This window comes from Protopterus annectens, chromosome 1.part0 (assembly GCF_019279795.1).
Source record: "Protopterus annectens isolate FY-2018-M chromosome 1.part0, PAN1.0, whole genome shotgun sequence".
Lineage (NCBI taxonomy): Eukaryota > Metazoa > Chordata > Ceratodontiformes > Protopteridae > Protopterus > Protopterus annectens.
The window spans coordinates 1,331,032,568-1,331,053,021 of record NC_056725.1 but is presented as its reverse complement, the minus strand read 5'-3'; positions in this window follow the sequence as shown (position 1 = coordinate 1,331,053,021).

The window sequence follows — 20,454 nt, the reverse complement described above, 5'->3', positions numbered from 1 at the left end:
CTGACCTCCATAATGACATTCTGGACATCCTTTGAGAGAAGTGTTGATTAATAATTCAAGGTATTCTCCATGCAGCTAAATTTAAAGTTCTGAGCTGGCTGTGAAGTATCAGAGAGTTTTTCTGAGTGAGCAGTAGTGGGAATTGAGGCAAGATCCATGGAGGACTGTGAGTCAAGTTCCTTAGTAATGGGTATCAGTGCTGGCGTGGCCAGTCCGGAGCAATGAGGATCATTTGTGGTCTCTCTGATCTGACTTTCAATGATACCTTGCTCAATAGAGGTAGTGGTGGGAAGGCATAGACTGCCAATGCTGTCCAACTGAATGATAGGGCATCCACTTTCCAGGCTAGGGAGTGATAAGTCCTTGTGCAAAATTTCTGTAGTTGGCAATTGTTGGGGGAGGCAAATAGATCTATGTCTGGCCACCCCCACCTTTGAGTTATCATTGAAGATACTTGTGGGTGTAGTCTCCACTCATGAGGATCTGCCATATTTCTGCTTAGTTCTTCTGCCAATATGTTTTCCTTTCCTGGCAGGAATTGTGCTTGCAGTTGCACTTGGTGAGTCAATGCTGTGTTCCACAAGGTCATTGCCTGTCTGCATAAAGGGTAGGAGTGTGTTCCTCCTTGTTTGTTTATGTACCACATCACTGTGGTGTTGTTGTCTGTCTTTATTAGTAGTTGTCCTGGATGCAAGAGGTCCTTGAAAGCTGTCAGTGCATTTTGCACAGCTAGCATCTCATTTTGGTTGATGTGAAGATGCATTTGTTTTGCAGACCATTTGCCCTGTATGCACTGTCCTGCCATGTGTGCTCCCCAGGTGTAGTCTGAAGAATCTGTTGTCATAGTTTGGTTTGCTGGAGGTAAGACGAAAGGAAGACCCTTGTTTATTTGACATGCTTGAGCCCACCATAGGAACTCTTTTTGAAGGCATGGAATGAGAGGTATACTTGATTCAAGGCTGCGCCTGTGTTGAGACCATACACTTTTTAGGTACCATTGTAATTTCCTCATATGTAGCTTTGCATATGGGAGTAGTTGAATGCAGGATGCCATGAACCCCAATGCCTGCAGGATTTTCCTTGCAGTGAGCTGGGTAAAAGTTGCCATCTTTTTGAAGTATTGAGTCAATTGTTGTTTGTCTGGCATGAGAAAAGCCATCTGGGCCATTGTATTTAAGCTGGCACCCAGGAATATTATTTGTTGCGAGGGTATTAGCTTTGACTTCTTTTTGTTTACTGTGTATCCTAGGCAACTGAGCAGCTGTATTACAAATGCCAGATGCAGTAAGAGAATGTCCTTGCTGTCCACTTGGATCAGGCAGTCATCCAGAAATGGGTAAATTTGTATTCCTCATTGTCTGCAATATGCAATTACTGATGCCAGGCATTTCGTAAATACTCTGGGCGCAGTAGTTAAGCCAAAGGGCAATGCAGAGAATTGATAATGTGTTGTACCTACCAAGAATCTGAGGTATCTTCTGCAATCTTGTCTGATAGGGACATGCAGGTATGCCTCTTTGAGGTCCAACGTTACCAGCCAAGACTCCTTGCCCAGCATGGGAAGAAGCTGCTGAAGTGTGAGCATTTTGAATATGGGTACCTCCAGGTATGTGTTTAGAATTGAGAGGTCTAAAATGGGCCTCCAGGCTTTGTCCTTTCTTGGGACTAGAAATAGTTTTGAGTAAAAACCTTGACCTTGCTCCTTTGTCGGTACCTTTTGAATTGCTTTCATATCCATGAGAGCTGATATTTGCGCTTGTGCCTCTGCCCATTAGTTTGGAGGCAGATTTGGCATGCCTCTCATCTGTGGTAAAGTGTGGAAATTAAATATGTATCCTCGGGTAATAATATCCAGAACCCATTTGTCCTTTGTTATAATGCGCCAATTTTGTGGAAATAAAGCCAGTTTTCCTCCCAAAGATGCTGCCAAGGCAATTTTGCTTGGCAGACGAAGAGGGAAGTCATTGTGTTTGTTTCCTGAAGGGTTGAGATCTTTCATCTCCCCCTCTTTGAGATGTTGTTTGCCATTGTCTAGGCCTGAAAGAACCTTGTGGCTGGCCTCTGCCCCTTGGGCATCTGTACCTACCTCTTTGGGGTCTGTCTGATGCAGGAAAGGACCAGTTTTTTGATGGCCAGTTTCTGCTGAAACAAGGAGGTTGTACCTGTAAAAAATCTTTAACTGTTTGCATAGATTTTGCCTTTTCTTCCATTTTCTTTAAAACTTCCTCTGCTTTGACACCAAATAAAACATCTTTCTGCAATGGAGCATCCAATAACTTTGCTTTGACATGTTCTGGTAAGGCTTGTTCTTTAAGCCAAGCATGCCTACATATTACAGACCCTGTGACAGCTGCTCTACATGAGGCTTCCAATGAATCAAAACCACACTGTAAGGTATGCTTTCCCACCTGTTCTGCTGCATGCAGCAAATCCTGCATCTCTTTGAAATCAGGTTGATCTGTCTGAGGGGTCATTTTCTGTTTTAACTGTGTAATCAAGTACTGTTGGTATTTTAGCATGTGAAATTGACAGTTTAAGGCCCTCATGGTCAAAGTGGCAGACGTATACACTTTCTTTCCCCATCCTTCTAATGCTCTGGAATCTCTTTCAGAAGGAAGTGGATTCTTAGCAGTAGAGGCCTTAACCCATTTGGGACCCTGGGAAATGGTTTCTGGGTCTGCAGTAGGACTTTTATATAGAAACTTATGAGTGTCAGGAACTCGGTAGTATCTGTCTGGTTTAGCTGGTGCTGGAGGTAAGAAATCTGGGTTTAGACTAGATTCGGAGTAAACATCATCCAAAATGTCTAAAACTGGAGGAATTGCTAGAGGTCTATGCTGTGGAAGAAGAAGAAACTCCCGGAGTCTTTTCTTAGAGTCAGAATAATCTTGGCCTTCCCAGTGCAAGTGTTCCCTCAAGGTGTGTAAAGTTTCCCCAAAAGAGTAGTCTTCAGGGGGGGGAGGCAGAGGGAATGGACTCTTCAGCATCTGAATCTTCATAAGGAGGGAGGGAGTAATCCTGGTCCTCAGAGTTGCCTGAGGAAATGGATGCTTGGTCAGAGGAAGGATAATCTTCCTCCAGTCTAGGCCTTTTGTCACGGGGGGGGGGTTGGGATCCCCTGATAAGGGTAATTAAATCCTCAGCCATCTTAAGCATCTGTTTTTTAAGCATAGGGGCCTGTGGGGGAGTGTGTGGACCTGGCTTCATAATTTTCAAGGGAGCTTTAGCATAAGATTTAGCAGAGATAGTTGTCGGTTTGAAGACACCTTCAGAAACCGAAGGCCTACCCAAAATTTCCGGATCACCGTCAGGACTGACGTCCGAAGGGTGAGGTGGAACCGGTTCCTGAGGCCCAGCTGCTTCGATCTGGGAGGCCGTCAGAATTTCTGAATCAGCGGTAGTCAGGGGCTGCGTAGGCACCTCGCTGAAAACCGGAGAACCGGCATAAGGCCTAGCTGAGACCTCGGTAACTGGTCTTGGCCTTGGCTGGCTGTCCTTATCCTTGCGTTTTCTAAACATTGCTGATGTTGGTTGCTCTGATGGCATGCTATAGTTAAATTTCCTGCCAAAATAATGCTGGGCGAAATCTGCCTGACACTTAATTATATGTTTGTTGAACCTAGCACAAAACCGACAACCAGAGACGTCGTGGTCTGGGCCTAGGCAAGGAATACAATAAGAATGAAAATCCTTATGAGGTATTTGCTTTCCACAAGAAATGCAATTATTAACTTTGTCTGACATCGGTCTGAGGCAAGAAAAGATTCCCCAACAGGGTACTTAGCTTTAGAGAAGACTTCGGGCTGAAATTCGATTCGAAAATCTCAGGAGCTGTCTGACCAACACTTGCGAACTGCTTCTGCTTCGGGCACCGCGCGGCAAGAAAGACTGAAGAAAATGGCGTCGGCTGCCTCTTTTATACCCCTGTTGCACTGACGTCAGGGAAGAAGCGACAACAACCGACGCCGAACCAAGGTTTTGGGATTCGGTTGACTGCGGGACCACCTGACGACAGGATAACCCAAGTGTGATGACTGCAGCAGTATAACACGATGAACATCCATTACCTGCTGCCCTACGTACTCTCTAGCTTGAGCATTCCTGTCATAACATACCTTTTTCTGTTGTTGGGCTTCTGCCAGGTTATTCTGGGCCAAGCCCATGAGTTCCCAGAGCCTTGTCCTGAGGTTTAGGACATATGCCACAACATACTCCTTGTGAGATTCACACTCACCTTTACACTCATCTCAAATTAAATCTAGAGGTCCCCTTACCTTATGCCCATACAGCAACTCAAAGAGTGAAAAACATGTGGATTCCCGGGGAACCTCTCTGTAAGCAAACAACAGATGGGGCAAATATTTGTCCCACTCCCTCTTAAACTGGTCTGCAAATGCCTGCTGAAAATCTCTAACAAAGCATTTGCCACCTTTTCTGCCTCAATGGAGGACAAAGCCACTGCCTCAGGGTATCTTGTAGCGTAATCTAATACCACTAGGATATACTTTTTCCCTGTGGAACTTGGGGTACTCAGAGACCCCACAATATCCATAGCTACCCTCTTTCCCACTGAAATGGCTCCTCAATCACAGGCAGAGGCATCGAAGGAGCTCTCACCTTGTCTCCTGCCTTGCCTACCCCCTAACTAAATATACCAACTCCGAGATCGCACTGCAGTGAGGAAAGTGGCAAACACATGGGAAAGGCCAAGCGATTTCTTTGCCAGGGAAATAAATTGCTGTTTTGAGTGCTCATGCACTGTATATGTGTCGACAAACAGGTGTTCGATTAAACGCCTCTTCGCTGTTCTAATATAGACCAATTTAAATAGTGCAATATTCCCACCCTTTGAAGTCATTGGACCATTTTGAAATCTGCTAAGCCGATTTTAACACTACTTAAAGGAGAATTTGTTGAGCAGTGTTTAACAGTGTGCAAATCCACTTAACTGAGCTACCTGCTGCTTAGCATTCATGTCTTAGCAATGGTTACACCTGCTAAGCATAACTGACCATTGCTAACCACTGTTCACTTTATAATTTTTTAAATATATCAGAATTCTGACTTCATTTATTAAGTGTATACGATGTACTTTACATGACCATTCCTCTATTTGCTTTCCTTACGTTGGCAAGGGGTGTGACTATACTGTATGGGACACTTGTGTGTACATGGGTGGTTTCACATGTGATATGCATTCACACTTACATTGTACACCAGCTACTCTACCCTGGTTGGCAAAAACAGTTACTACATAATTTAAGTTTAAAAAAAATAATTTTAACACTGCTTTCCTATATAAAAACAACTTGCCTGTCTTGGTACTCCAACCATGAACACCTTCATGTAAAGCCGGGACTCTAACCACTACACTATCTTGGCTTAGAAATTTCACCTCTATATTTGTACTTATCTCCTATGGGATATTTAAGCTCTGGTAAGCAGACTGCCATAATGCGCACACCTGCTTAGCTATGCTTAAATATTCCTTAGCCTAGAAAAAAATATATATAATATTATTATTATATTACTATGTTATATAGTGAGTATTGTGGTGTTCTGACAAGTCACTGAGGACTGCAATCAGGAAATAATAGCATACATTTGGCTTTCAGGCTTCTATCCTTTAGAGATTCCTGCTAATACATATCTTGTTTTCTATCAACTTTCTAAGTGTGTGAGGGCAATATTTTAGACGTGTCCCTATTTTTAGTGTTTTCTCCCCCATTATTTCTACCTTTGTCCACATGGACTGCTGTCAGGGAATATTGGCATACATTTGCTTCCTCTGACAGGGGTGCCTCACTGTCAGCCTGGGTACTACTACTCACCTCTACCTTTGCAGTCAATCTGTCCAAGGGAACATCAGTACCCACAAGCAGCTGTGGCTCACCTTCAGTCTCATCGCTACAGTGTAGCTTCCTCCCTGAAGTAACCAACTCACCAGTCCTGGCTGCAAGTATGCGGTCTGTCTGGGTCTCCCCCAGGCTACCAGACCCGCATGCTTGTTTCGAAGCCTGACTGCATGTAACTGCATTAACCCATGGTACTGCCTCATCCAAATCCTTCCCTATCAGGACATGTGCAGAATGGTAGTTCAGTACCCCTGTTGTCTCAAGACAACCTACTGTTGGCATTTTGTCTTTCCCACTTACTGGCTTTCTCACCTTTTGTTCCCCACCTTGTGTCCGTGGACATCTGTATGCCACATGGCTCTACTGGCTGCATTCAAAACATTTAACCCTAGGTCCTGGATGTGTACCTGGACTAATGGCTTCCCCTGCTACTGGCAGATTCTGTTGGGGCAGTCTGTACTGCCCACCATGTGTTCCTTTAAACCCATAAGCAGTACTGGGCATCCCTTTCCTGTGCAGGTATGCCCTGCTTGCTAGGTATAGGTTTCCCTTCTTCCCCAACTCATCTGAAGTAGCACATTGTCTATCAGCTAACCAGATCCTCATGTCCTCAGGCAAAGTTCTAAGGGCTTGTTCCCTCACCAAAAGGTCTGCCAGCCCTTCAGAAGTTGTGACCTGACATCCACTCACCCACCTATGAAAATAAGTGCTCAGTTGAGCAAAATATTCACACACATTTTCATCTGCCTTGCGTCTATGCTCACAAAACTTTTTCCTATAAGTTTCAGGTATTAGTTTAAAACATTCTAACAAGCGATTCTTAACAGCAGTATAATCAAAACATTCCTGATCAGAAATTTCAGACAACAAAGTTACAGCTTTACCATGGAGTAAGGGGGTCAGGAACCATATCTAGAGCCTTTGGTCAGCATCATACTGTTTACATACCCTCTCAAACATATGAATGAAACTATCAAAATGATTCCTCTTTGTGAACTACGGAAGAAATTTACTGACCTTTAGTGCTTCTGGGGTCCATTTACTCCCATCCTCATTACTTCCATGACTCTGGCAAAGAGACAGCATCTCCTTCTCATGCTGCCTCTGCATCTTCTTTTCCTCAGCTTTCAGGCGTAGCAGTTTCTCATTCTCCTCAGCCTGCAACAATCGCAGTTTTTCATTGTCCTCACTCTCTAGACACCTCAGTCTCTCAGCTGCTTCTATTTCCAAATGCCTGGCCTCCAACTCAAGTCTCTTTAGCTCCAGATGGATTTTTATGTCCTCTGCAGAAAGGTTGAGCTGTCCATTCTCTGAGTGTGGTACATCTCCACTGCCAGTCTGATCATCCTCCTGGTTGCTGTTTTCTGATGCAGCTCTGGTCAAGGCTGCAATCATGTCTGCCTTAGTCAGGTTTCCATGCACCAGTCCCCTAGCCTGACAAATCTCAGCCAGCTGGCTCCTTGTCAGCTTTTCGTACTCCTCTGCTGACATGCTGCCTGGTCTCCCTGACTAACTAAGCTAACAAAAGAAACAAAACTATTGTGATCTGAACTCTAGTGTACAAAAACACCTTCAGTGATCACTGTACACAAGCTACAGGAATTCACTCTACCCACACCACTACAAGCCAATTAGTATTTGCCAACCAATGAATATGTGGTGTGGATATCATACCACTGCCAAGCAATTAATATGTGATGCCCGTGCACTAGCCCAGCAATCAAGGAGCTCATTTCTCACCACTAACACCAGTGAGGGGTGTCCATATAGAGAAATGATAATAATAAATACATACACAGTAAAGTACAATTTCCCTTTAAGAGCACACAGAGATCATAGTCAGTCTGGGGCTGGTTTCTTCCTTTCTTTCGAGGTTCCCAATAAGACTCCACACTGGCACAGCTATAGGGTCCAGATCTCAGCCTAGTGGGCAAGCTAAAACCTCCAACACCTTCTCTCTCCAACCAGTGCTTTGTGTCCCTGCCCAAGTAGCTGACACAAACACACTTTGAGATAAGAGTTATATACAACCACACAGACACTTCTGGGGAAGGCTGGCACAGGTTCTCCAGCTGTGCCCCTTTTACCCAGACTATACGGTAGAAATCACTGCCACCACCTATTAATATTTATCAGCTACCAAAAGGCCCTTATGAAAGGGTGTCAAATTATACTGTGCAATATCCTTATCCAAATCGTAAGTGCAACTGAACAGTCAAGGCTTATTTTCAGTGACTTGGACAGTATCACTATATATATATATATATATATATATATATATATATATATATATATATATATATATATATATATATATATGCAATGTATTCTAGAGCTTAAATTATCTCTACACAAAACAGCCACAGTAGAAAGGTTTAAAATATTTAATAATAAATAATAAAAACAAAAGACAATACTTCTTACTACACAGTGCTAGTCAAGAGTTCAGAGATCACAGGAAAATGTTAAAATAATACAGTAGAATAGTTCTGACATCAACACAGAAAAACACTTAGCCTAAGCTTCCTATTTCCTAGCTAATTCTAAGAGAAACACTAAACTTTAAGATCCTACTTACATACAGACACAGGCAGAGTGGTGAGTTGGATGTTCTCAATACAAATACTCAATGCCCTCATTCTTTCTGTCCTTAAATTGATAAGACAATACCACTGATTCATTTCAGATTACATAATTTCTTTCTGGTTCCCGGGCTAAAAGAAACTCAAAGGTTAATAGCCCTTTAGATCTTGCAGCTGGTCAGGAAGCCAGAGCAATAAAAGAAATTATATATGCAAATTCTAGCCATTAACTCTGGCCTCAAAACAATAGGTAGAATGCCTTTATCTAGACATCTCGGCTCCAAGTTTTGACATCAAAAACAATCATTAAATGCTTGACTTAGCTTTCTTACAGCAGAGTGCGGTGTTGTTACATTTTTGCAGTTCAACATTCAATACAGTCTTTTCCCATTTAAGAGAACATGCCTGTGGCTTATATTAATATCTAAAATTGACTGAATTATCTACAAAATTCTATCTAGCTAGGCTGGCAGCCTTCACCTATCTTCACACCTGGCATTCTAACAGGTGTGTGTACACCATTTATATGCACTGTATAACACTAATTTATAAACTATTTCCCTAGTTTTGGTCCTTCCTACCCCCATTTTGTCAGTCTTTGTCCAGATTTCTTGCAATGACAGGTTGTTAGGTATGCTACAGATATGTGACATCTCCTGCAAATAGGCCCCTATGATGACCACTGTGATGCAATGCAGTTAACTCAACCACAAGTGAACATGCAGATATTGAAAAATGGCTGAGAGTAACAGTTGTGTGAATGGTCACATGCATGACCTTAACATGTCTGGGGTATGGTGAGCCACAACAGGAAAATCCCATACTCACCAGCTTCAGGCTGCTGTCTCACATCCCGACCAGAGGGACCTATGTAGTTGTTGGGAATATGTATTGTCAGCAGACTCACATTTAGCATTGGTACAAGACGAATGCTACCTTTCTTCACGGGCACAGTACAGGCTATGATAGTACACAGTTTGTTGTCCCTAACCATACATGTGCACTTGTGTGCATTACTAACCCCCCCCACAAAGGCAGTTTGAACTGACATATGCATCTAGATATTCTATAGAAGACAGTATGATTGCTACATGATTAAATTGATGTGCACTGTGGCCTTACCTGGGTGCTCCTCATCTGTTGCCTGGGTGCCACCCACCTCCACAAGTTGTGTTTCATGTGCTGACTGTTGCATGGGGGCTGCCCCAAGGTTGATAAGGAGCTCCAGCTCCTCTTTTGCTGTAAGTGGGACCTGTGTGGCTGGACCCCCACCTGTGGCAGTACGGTCCCTGGCCACAGGAGCAGCCCTTTGCCAGGCACAAAGTATCAGTTCAGTTGCCCAATGCCTGACCTGATCATATGTGCGGCCATAGTGGCCAAGGTGTTAACTCTGTGGACAAGGTCGGGGGCAGTCCAGTCCTGCAGGTTTTTTTGGCTACGGCAGAACAGCACCGCATGGTGCAGGATTATTGCATCGTGATAGCTACATTCTCATTTGCAGTATATGCTGACTGACACTGCATGCCACCTGGAAGACATAAACAGGGAAACACATCACAGGACCTCAGACATTGCCCAGAGTTATTTACAGAGCCAGCACATCAATGTTGCCTATCATTAGCCACCACTTACAACCACATCATACCCCTATCATCTATCAGCACAGTATGAACCTGCATTGCACTCCTGGTCCTGATGTGTCATGTTCCCCCAATGATGGCCAGTACATTGCATAAACCACCATTCATCATTCACTTTTATGTAGAGAGATGACAGTGGCCATCTTCCTTGCAGATGGGATGTCAATGGTGCCCAGCCTTTGCTTGCATACAGTGTGTAATGGAACTGAAAGCATATGCCTCAGTTCATGTAGGATGCAGACAGGAATGTTATCAGGTCCCATGGAGACTTGCTTTTGTTGACTTTGATTAGGCAGTATGCACCTGCTTCCTGATGATGAGGGGAGGGGTGTGGGTGCTGTGCATATCCACCTCCACTGATTGTGAGTCAGGGCGGTGATGTTTGCTCTAAACATGTCTGCAGCAGGTTGGCTATAGTTATGGTGTGTGTGTGTGTGTGTGTGTGTGTGTGTGTGTGTGTGTGTGTGTGTGCGCGCGTGATTGACCACCATTACAGGGTGGTTGGGTTGTTGCCTCTGAGATTTCAGACATATGCGAAGACAGCCTTGTGATTGCCCTTGGTGGATGTGTCCAATTTTTACTCATAGTTAGCCTTACAGTAATCCACCTGTGTCCTTATATGCTCATTCAGACAAAGGTTGACTTGCTGCCAAGTTGGTGCCTGCTCCTACTTTGCCCTGTACAGCCAATATAGTGACCAATTATGTGGTTTGTGTATTGCTGCTGTCCAGCAAAGGGAATTACTCTACTTTAGTGGAGACAGGTTTTACAAGTAAGGTATTGCTGAGTCCATACAGTTATGTAGGTGGTCATACAGCTGTTTGTAGTAGGCATGGACACAAGGTCATAACACAGTTGGACACCTCTCCAATTTCAACCTGATAATCATGCTTATTCTATTACCCATGTCTGTGTCAGGGCAATGCAACAACCAGTAGCTGTAGAAATCTAACTCTGTTAGATGCACAGAAACTAAGATTGCACACATGTACAACATGTACAGCTTATTCACCTGATGTTTTGCATCCCATGTCTGTTGTTATGAGGCAACCAGGTACACCTACTCATACATACCTGTGCACAGGTAATATCTGATATACATTTCTGTTCTATGTCAGTATGGCACACTGTATTTATACTCTTGCTGCTCAGTCATTCCTCTCAACCTGTTAGAGCAGGACATCTGGAGGATGTTACACATATATAGGGGGCAATGGGCCATAATTAGTGACACTTTCTTAATATTGCTGTAACACACTTAAGTCATTTGATAGCACAGTAGCCTTTGCATTCACAAACATACCCTGGAGGATGTCCGACGCTCATATAGCAGGAAGGGAAGAGAAAGGCTAGGAGTGTGGTAGTGAGGGCAGGAACTTTTAATGTTGGCAGTATGACTGGTATGGGGACAGAGACAGCTGATATAATGGACAGAAGGAAGGTTGATATATTGTGTGTGCAAGAGATCAGATGGAAGTGGGGTAATGCTAGTTGTACTGGAGTTGGGTCCAAATTGTTCTATCATGGTGTGGATGGGAGGAGAAATGGTGTAGTGGTTATCCTGAAGGAACAGTTTGCCAAGAGTGTTTTTGGAGGTGAAAAGAGTGTCAGATAGAATTATGTTTATGAAGCTGGAAATTGATGGTGTAATGATGACTGTTGTTAGTGCATATGCTCCGCAAGTTGCATGGATGAGACAGAAAAACCTTGGAATGAGTTGGATGAAGTGGTGATGACTGTACACAAGGGTGAGAGAGTGGTGATTGGAGCAGATTACAATGAGCATGTTGGTGAAGGGAACAGAGGTGATGCAGACGTGAATGGTAGATATGGTGTTAAGCAAAGGAATGCAAAAGGTGAGATGGTGGTAGAGCTTGCAAAAAGGATTGACATGGTTATGGTGAATACGCATTTTAACAAGACAGAGGAGCATAGGGTGATATACAAGAGTGGAATAAGTTGCACACAGGTGGATTATATCCTATGCAGGAAGGCCAGTTTGAAGCTGATTGGAGACTGTAAGGTAGTGACAGGGAAAGTGTAGTTACGCAGCATGGAATGTTGGTCTGTGGGATAATGTTGGTGATCAAGAATAGGAGGAGGAATGTGAGGACTGCACTAAGGATCAAATGGTGGAAACTGAAAAAGGGTGACTGTGAGGTTGAGTTCAAGGAAGAGTTAAGACAGGCAGTGGGTGGCAGTGAAGAGTTACCGAATATCTGGGTAACTACAGCAGAGCTAGTAAGGGAGATGACTAGAAAGGTGCTTGGTGTGACATCTGGATAAAGGAAGGAGGACAAGGAGACCTGGTGGTGGAATGAAGAAGTACAAGGAAGTATACAGAGAAAGAGGTTGGTGAAGAAGAAGTGGGATTGTCAAGAGACGAAGAAAGTATACAGGAGTATAAGGAGATGAGGTGCATGGCAAAGAGAGAGGTGGCAAAGGCTAAGGATGAGGAGTATGAAGGGTTGTATAAAAGGTTGGACACTAAGGATGGAGAAAAGGACCTGTTCCAATTGGCTTTACAGAGGGACTGAGCTAGAAAGGATGTGCAGCAGATAAGGGTGATAAAGGATAATGAGGGAAACATACTCACAAGCAAGGAGGGTGTGTTGGGCAGATGAAAAGAGTACTTTGAGGGGCTGTTAAATGAAATGAATGACAGAGAGAGAAGGTTGTATGATGTGGGTATGCTGAATCAAGAAGTGCAAAGGATTAGCATGGAGGAAGTTAGGATAGCTATGAAGAGGATTAAGAATGGAAAGGCTGTTGGTCCAGATGGCATACCTGTGGAAGCATGGAGGTGTTTAGGAGAAATGGCAGTAGTGTTTTCAACTAGATTGTTTAATGAAAACTTGGAAAGTAAGAGGATATGTGAGGAGTAAGGAAAAAGTGTTTGGGTACCAATTTTAAGAATAAGGGTGATGTGCAGAGTTGTAGTAACTACAGAGGGATAACATTGATCAGTCACAGCATGAAGTTATGGAAAAGAGTATTGGAAGCTAGGTTAAGGAGGGAAGTGAAGATTAATGATCAGTGGTATGGTTTCATGCCAGGAAAGAGCATTACAGATGCAATGTTTGCTCTAAGACTGTTGATGGAGAAGTACAGAGAAGGTCGGAAGGAGTTGGGTTGTGTCTTTGTGGACTTAGAGAAAGCATATGACAGGGTGCCTAGATAGGAGTTGTGCTATTGTATGAAGAAGTCAGGAGTGGCGAAGTAATCTGTAAGAGTGCTACAGGATATGTACAAGGGTAGTGTGACAGTGGTGAGTTCTGCAGTGGGAGTGACAGATGCATTTAAGGAGGAGATGGGATTACATCAGGGATCATCTCTGTGCCCTTTCTTATTTGCAGTGGTGATGGACAGGTTGACAGACAAGAGTCCCCGTTGACTGTGATGTTTGCAGATGACATTGTGATCTGTAGTGAGAGCAGGGAACAGGTTGAGGAGACCCTGGAGAGGTGGGGATGTGCTCAAGAGAGGGGAGGAATGATGGTCAGCAGGACTAAGGCAGAATATATGTGTGTGAATGGGAAGGAGGACAGAGGAATGGTGAGGATGCAGGGAGTAGAGTTTACAAAGGTGGATGAGTTTAAATACTTGTGATCAACAGTTTAGAGTAAAGACGGGTGCGGGGGAGAGGTGAAGAAGGGAGTACAGGCAGGATGGGGAGGGTGGAGAAGAGTGTCATGAGTGATTTGTGAGAGATGAGTACCATTAAAAGTGAGGGGGAAGGCCTAAAAGATGGTAGCTAGACCAGCTATGTTATATGGTTTGGAGACAGTGGCATTGACAAAAAGGTAGGAGTCAGAACTGGACGTGATAGAGTTAAAGATGTTAAGGTTTGCACTGGGTGTGACGAGGGTGGACATGAGTAGGAATATGTATGTTAGAGGGACAGCCCAGGTTGGATGGTTTGGAGACAAAGCCAGAGAGTAGCGGGATTATGTTGGTTCGGACATGTGCTGAGGAGGGATGCTGAATATATTGAGGAAAGGATGGTAAGGATGAAGCTGCCAGGTAAGAGGAAAAGAGGAAGGCCTAAGATAAGGTGTATGGATGTGGTGATAGAGGACATGCAGGTGGTTGGTGTGACAGAGTAAGATGCTGAGGATAGGAAGAAATGAAGGCAGATGATCTGCTGTGGTGACCCCTAATGGGAACATCCAAAAGAAAGAGAAGGAGATGTTGTAATGTCAGTATTCACAGGTTGCCAATGATTCCCTACACATAACACAACTCTGTGAGTAAATGACTACAAATATGAGGTACACATATGGTCAGTGTGCACAGCACTGGACAGTTGAATGGCATGAGCTCAGTATAGCACATGCAGTTCAACACACACATCTGCAACAGTAGTTTACTATGCAAATACCCTGTATAGGTCTCTCACATTTCTGAGACAAACATGTGTATCATAATTTACAATTAACATATGGATAATATTTGTTGAACTTTCTATTTCCCAGTATTACATACCTCTGCTGCTTTCCATTACATGCTTACTGTTGTTTGACATATTTTTTATCAACCAATTGGTGTCCCCCACTTGCTAATTGCATGCAGAACAGCTGTGTTGTTATTCTTATACCCAATGACATGGCAACGCACTCTTATAATTGAGTACTTGATGTGGGCATTGCCCCTTTTCCTTGCCTGTGAGGAGGACTTCATGGAGGTATGTGAACAACAGCATCACAGAGGGTAGTTGGAAATGCCTCTTACAACGAAAATTATTGAGACAGCCCAACAAACTGGGGGAGAAGGTTCCAGACACAGGGACAGAATGTAAGTATTGCTGTTATACAGTTGAATTAATGCTAGTCCAACAGGTTTTGTGTGGACATGGCTTTTCTACATGATTTTAAATCTGATGGTGTTATGTGGTTGACATAACTCTCAACTGTACGGCTATCCACAGAATGGCCGGATTTTGGACTCTTGTGTTTGGTGTGTTCCTCAGACATTTTTTGTCTTTGGAAAATCAGTAGCATACTGTGGGAATTGCAGTCAGTAAATGGTACAATCTATTTGTATTTCTGACTTCATATCCCTCAGAAAAGATATGTTACAACAAATCCTGTTACACCAGCACCTGTCTCAGTTTATAACAGCAATATTTCAAATATGCCCCTGCTTTTGGGCCTCTGTCCCCCAAGTATGTCAGGCTTTGTCCAGATATCATGCAGTAAGAGGTTGATATGTAGGGTATATCATTATTTAGTGCTTTCATTTCTGATACCATCTCAGTGATGTATCAGAATGCCAGACATGTTATGTGTAAGAGGCCTGATATATGAGGACAAAGCCTGGACATTCTGTGGGAATCTGAACAGTTGAAAGATCTGTGTATTTCTGGTGATTCTGACAGATTGTCAGGATTGTGTAGCAGTGTAGTGTGTAAATGTTATTTGGCTTTTGTAGGGAGGGGGTAGATGTATGTGTTATGGCTCCTTTTCTATGTGACTGTGCATGCTGCTCCAGTTTCTGGTGGTCTTTCGGCTGTATATGTTTGTAGGAGCAGACTGAGACATGTCCCATACCATGGTCAGGCATCATTACACTGTGAATTTGGCCAGTATATGTAGGGGTAGTGTGTGAGTGGCAAACATGATGAGATGTTTTGGTTCACACAGTCCTTATACTCTACTGTTCATTTTGCTTACTGGTATGTCACTGTGGCTGTGGTGAAATTGGTTGTGGGTATGCATTTTCACACTGGTGTCTGTTTTTCAGTGCTGTTACATCCCTGTACTGCCTGATATATTTGCAAATACATGTGTAATTCCCCATAGCATATTTGGATTAGTGCTGTGTTGTTTGGATGGTGATTGGTGACATGCTTAGCAGCTAAGTGTAGTTTCCCTAATGTGATGTTATGTCCAGATATTTGTAGGATGTACTGTTGCCTGGCCCCCATAATTGTTGTATATTTCTGACACATCAGTGGGATGATGTGAAGACTTAAGTCACTAACTAGTGAGAAGTAAATGAGTGTTGGACTTGTGCTATTTCAGTCAATATATGTTAGGACAGACAGGAGGGCGTTACTGCAGCAACTGTGTCAGCTTATCTACTACAGTATTTCAGATATGTCCATATTTTCATGGCTTTCTCCCCCCACTTTGTCAGTCTTGGTCCAGATTCATTGCACTAAGTGGTTCTGAGCATACCTCTCGACTGGCCGGACTGTTTCAGAATGTCCAGGTTTATTGCTCATATTTCTGGTCTGTTCCACGGATTCATTATTTTACTTCCTTGGTAAATCAATGTGATGATCGGAGGATTTCTGTCAGTAAATGATGACATACATTTCAGTTTCAGAACTCACATCCTTCAGAACATGTATGCTGAAACAAACCCTTTCACTTTGGCAACATTCTACATTTATAAAAGCAAGGTTTACAATATGCCCCTAGTTTTGGCCCATTGTCCCCCCATTTTGACACCCTTTGGCCAGATTCCTTGCACTAAGAAGTTGAGAGGTATGGTTCTGAGGTATGACTCCACTACATGTTATGAGTATATATATATATATATATATATATATATATATATATATATATATATATATATATATATATATATATATACATATGTATATATATGGATCTACTCCAGTAGATCGAACTTTTACTAGTTTGAACCACATATGGCTGAGACCATATGTTCAAACTCATAAAAGTTCGAACACTGAATTAAAACCACATAAAACCAAAAAACACAAAACTAAACATCTATAGTAGGGGGGCATACACCCCCCTTACTTAAATATACCAACTCCGAGATCGCACTACATTACGGAAATGGGAAATCTTCCTTTTCCGCTCTGTACGGAGATCTCCATTCAGTCAGATCAGACTTTTACAAGTTCAAACATATGGTGTCGGCCATATGTGGTTCGAACTTAATAAACATTTGATCTACTGAAGGAGACCCATATACATATATATATATATATATATATATATATATATATATATATATATATATATATATATATATATATATATATATATCTATCTATCTATATTATGTATATATTTTTCCATATATATGCATCTCCATACATATATACATGTGTTATATGTATATATACAAAACCTGACTGATTCTACAGAATCTTTTCCCTACTGTTGAATGACTCTACTGCATGATATGTTGGAAAAAGCATCAACAATCCCTACAACTCAAATTGTGTAGCGGTACATTGTCTGACTACAGTGTTAAAGGCCCTGGGTTTGAGACTTGGCAGGGCTGATTATTTTGTTGTTAGGCAGAACAGTGGCTGATGGAGACAGAGTGGTTAAAACAGTTTTAAGTAGCTTTAAGAGGGTTTGCATGATGCTAAGCGATGCAGACACACGGCTTACCATACAGATGCTTAATCTGTGTTGGCTTCACTTAGCATCGCGCAAACTCACTTACTCCCGAGCTAATTTCTTTAAGAGAAAAGAAAAAGGGGGGATAGGAAAGTGCTGAAAAAGAGGCACACAGAGGGAAAAACAATATGCAAGATAGCTAGGGATGTGCAGGATGGGTGTAGGGAAGGTCCATAGCTAACCATTTCTTATACAGCAACAGCTGTGCATTTGTACAGAATTTGGAGGTGAATTTGGACCCTCAAACCCCAGAGAAAGGGGTGAGGACAACAGTAATGTGTTGTAAAGCCAATTGGACCAGATTACATGTGTCCATTGGACACCTGTGCAAAATGGACAGCTATGTATGGGGCATTATTTATTTATTTTTTTGGGGACAGATGCCCTTTTCTTTTTTTTTTTAAGGTGAGAGTGGGATGTTGGGGAAGGATTGTAGGTACATCTGGGGAGGTAGGTTGGGTATGGAGGCAGATAAGACAGCAGACAGGGGCAGTATATGACACACGAGGGGGGTAAACACATTTGACGGGGAGGGAGGTTGGGAATCTGAAGCCCATGGGACCCCATATGGTTACAGTGGGACTGAGATACCTACCCATGGGCAGTCACCACTGCACCTTCACAGCTTCAAAGTTGACTGTGGGGGGATGAACAGGAGGGGTGGCCTGCCCCTCAAGGAGTGCAAGGCAGCCCTCAATATGGCACAGCTGCTCTCCAAACTTGGATCAAAGGGTGTTGGGCACCAAACTCCAGACCTGACTGTGGGTGACAGCCTCCTGTCCGCGCCCGCTCCCAGGGAGGATGGGCCCAGTCCCCTGCAGTGGTTCCACCCAAAGGTGGTGCAAGATCAGCAGATGAGACAAATCCCGACTGGGTCCCAGAAGTGCCAGGGCCCAGTGCCATGGCCAGATGAGGTGGGACAGGCGGATCTGCTGGGATCTGCCTTCCCAAACATGCTATGGTGCTGAGGTTTTACAAAATATGTTGGTTAGTCATGAACAACACACTTCAAGATTAGTTATAACAGCATGCATGGGTGTTCCAATTAACCCCATAAAAAAGATTTGAAACAGTTACATAGCAAACAGAACACATGCATAAATGCAACAACAGTATGCATCATGACAGCATGCCAGTAACATTGACGGCATCAGGCCACCAACAATGGTATTTGAACAAGGTATGCTAACATGCAAGCAATCAAACATATTAACAATGATATAACACAAGTCCCAATGTTAGAGTTGGAGCACAACATACCCATAGTATATGAATAATAATTATTGATACAGATGAGGGGTGGGGGGGAGAGACAGAAAATCAATTAACAACTATTTATGCTTCTATTTTTAACAATAGTACTGCTCAGTACTCTATGGGTCTGCCCTCACTTTACATCTACCTATGGCCATAGCTTCAGTAGTACAAACATACCTATTAAGCTGTCAGCCTGGAATGGTATGAGGCAAACTGTGACAACTCTGGGTACATGACTAGAGGGGACTAGTACATGTCAGGGTTACATATCTGGCACAGGAGGGATACGCTGAACTGCTGTTATGTGAGTGTGCTACTGGCATATGTAAACTGGTTTCTTATCTATGTTCAGGATTATTTGTAGCAGTGACCACTAGCTATGACAGCATGACACTTGAGAGACATGTATCGGAAACATACCTTTCAACCTCTTAGAGCATGGCATCTGGACAAAACCTTACCTAAGAGTGGGACAAAGGCCCATAAATATGGACAATTTCTAGATATTGCTCTTACAAACTTAAGACAGTTGATAAAATAACATGTTTTGCATTTGCATGGCTTTTCTGTTGGATATGACATCTGACACTTGTATGTCTATCATTATTTTCTAACTTCAGTCTATAATGGTTTTCCACTGATTTGCCATGACACCACTACTTTATGTAAAATGAACCAAAAATCTGAGACAGATATCTGGACATTCAGTGAATATTTGTACAGTTGAGAGGTATGATTTGGGAAGACTTCATATTGTATGTACCTACCCTGCTGTCATTTGCAGGCATGAGGTGGGACAACTGAACAGTTGTACAGTTTATTAGTATACCCTTCATACAGCTACTGGCAACATTTACTAACCTGTAAAACCTGTGGGGAAAATATCTGTTAACACTACCTGACTGTTTTTTTACATTTATTCCTGATTCCTTGTGTGTAGATATGCACACACCTTAGTACCACTACCTGGATTCGAACCGTGTCCGGATGTGCAAAATTAACAACTAAGCTATTTCTCATCACACTGAGCTACTGGGGAACCACTTTTTTTTGTTTCACTGGTTTCTGTCTAATAGTTTCTTGGTTAGACAATCTGAACTTGTAATCCTGTAATGCATGCATGACAGATAGTTATTGTACTGTGCATTACTCCTTTGGATTACTACAACCTGGAAAGCAAAGGTTAACACAAGGCAATGCTGTATGGTACACGCATTAATGCTTTCCATATTACTATTCAGGTTTCAGAGCTTAGTACAGTATATATTTCACATTTAATTTATATCTTGTTTCACAGCTACACCATCTACTGTTTCTCCTAACAGCTTGTTCACAGATGAACCTCAGTGAATGTATGTTGTCACAGCCATATTTGCTGTGAAGAACCTGTATACATTCTATGTATGTCTACAACAACATACCAGAATAAACATAACAGTTTTTTAAGGGTCTTTATTGTACTTCAATATTCATCAGTCATACTTTTTTCATTTATTTAGTTCACACAGTAACAGTATACCTACTAGCAGTAAGCAATGTACTCCTTCTTAGCTATTTTAACATACTGCAAAATATGAACTCACCAGCCTGTCGGTGCAGCCTCAGCAGTCTGTCACTATGGGCTTCCATATTCGCAGGCCTCTCTGCTGCAGCTGTAGGGGAGAGAAACGCACATTATGCATATCTGTCTATCACATTCTCAGGCTAGTATTTGCTACAAACTACGTGATAG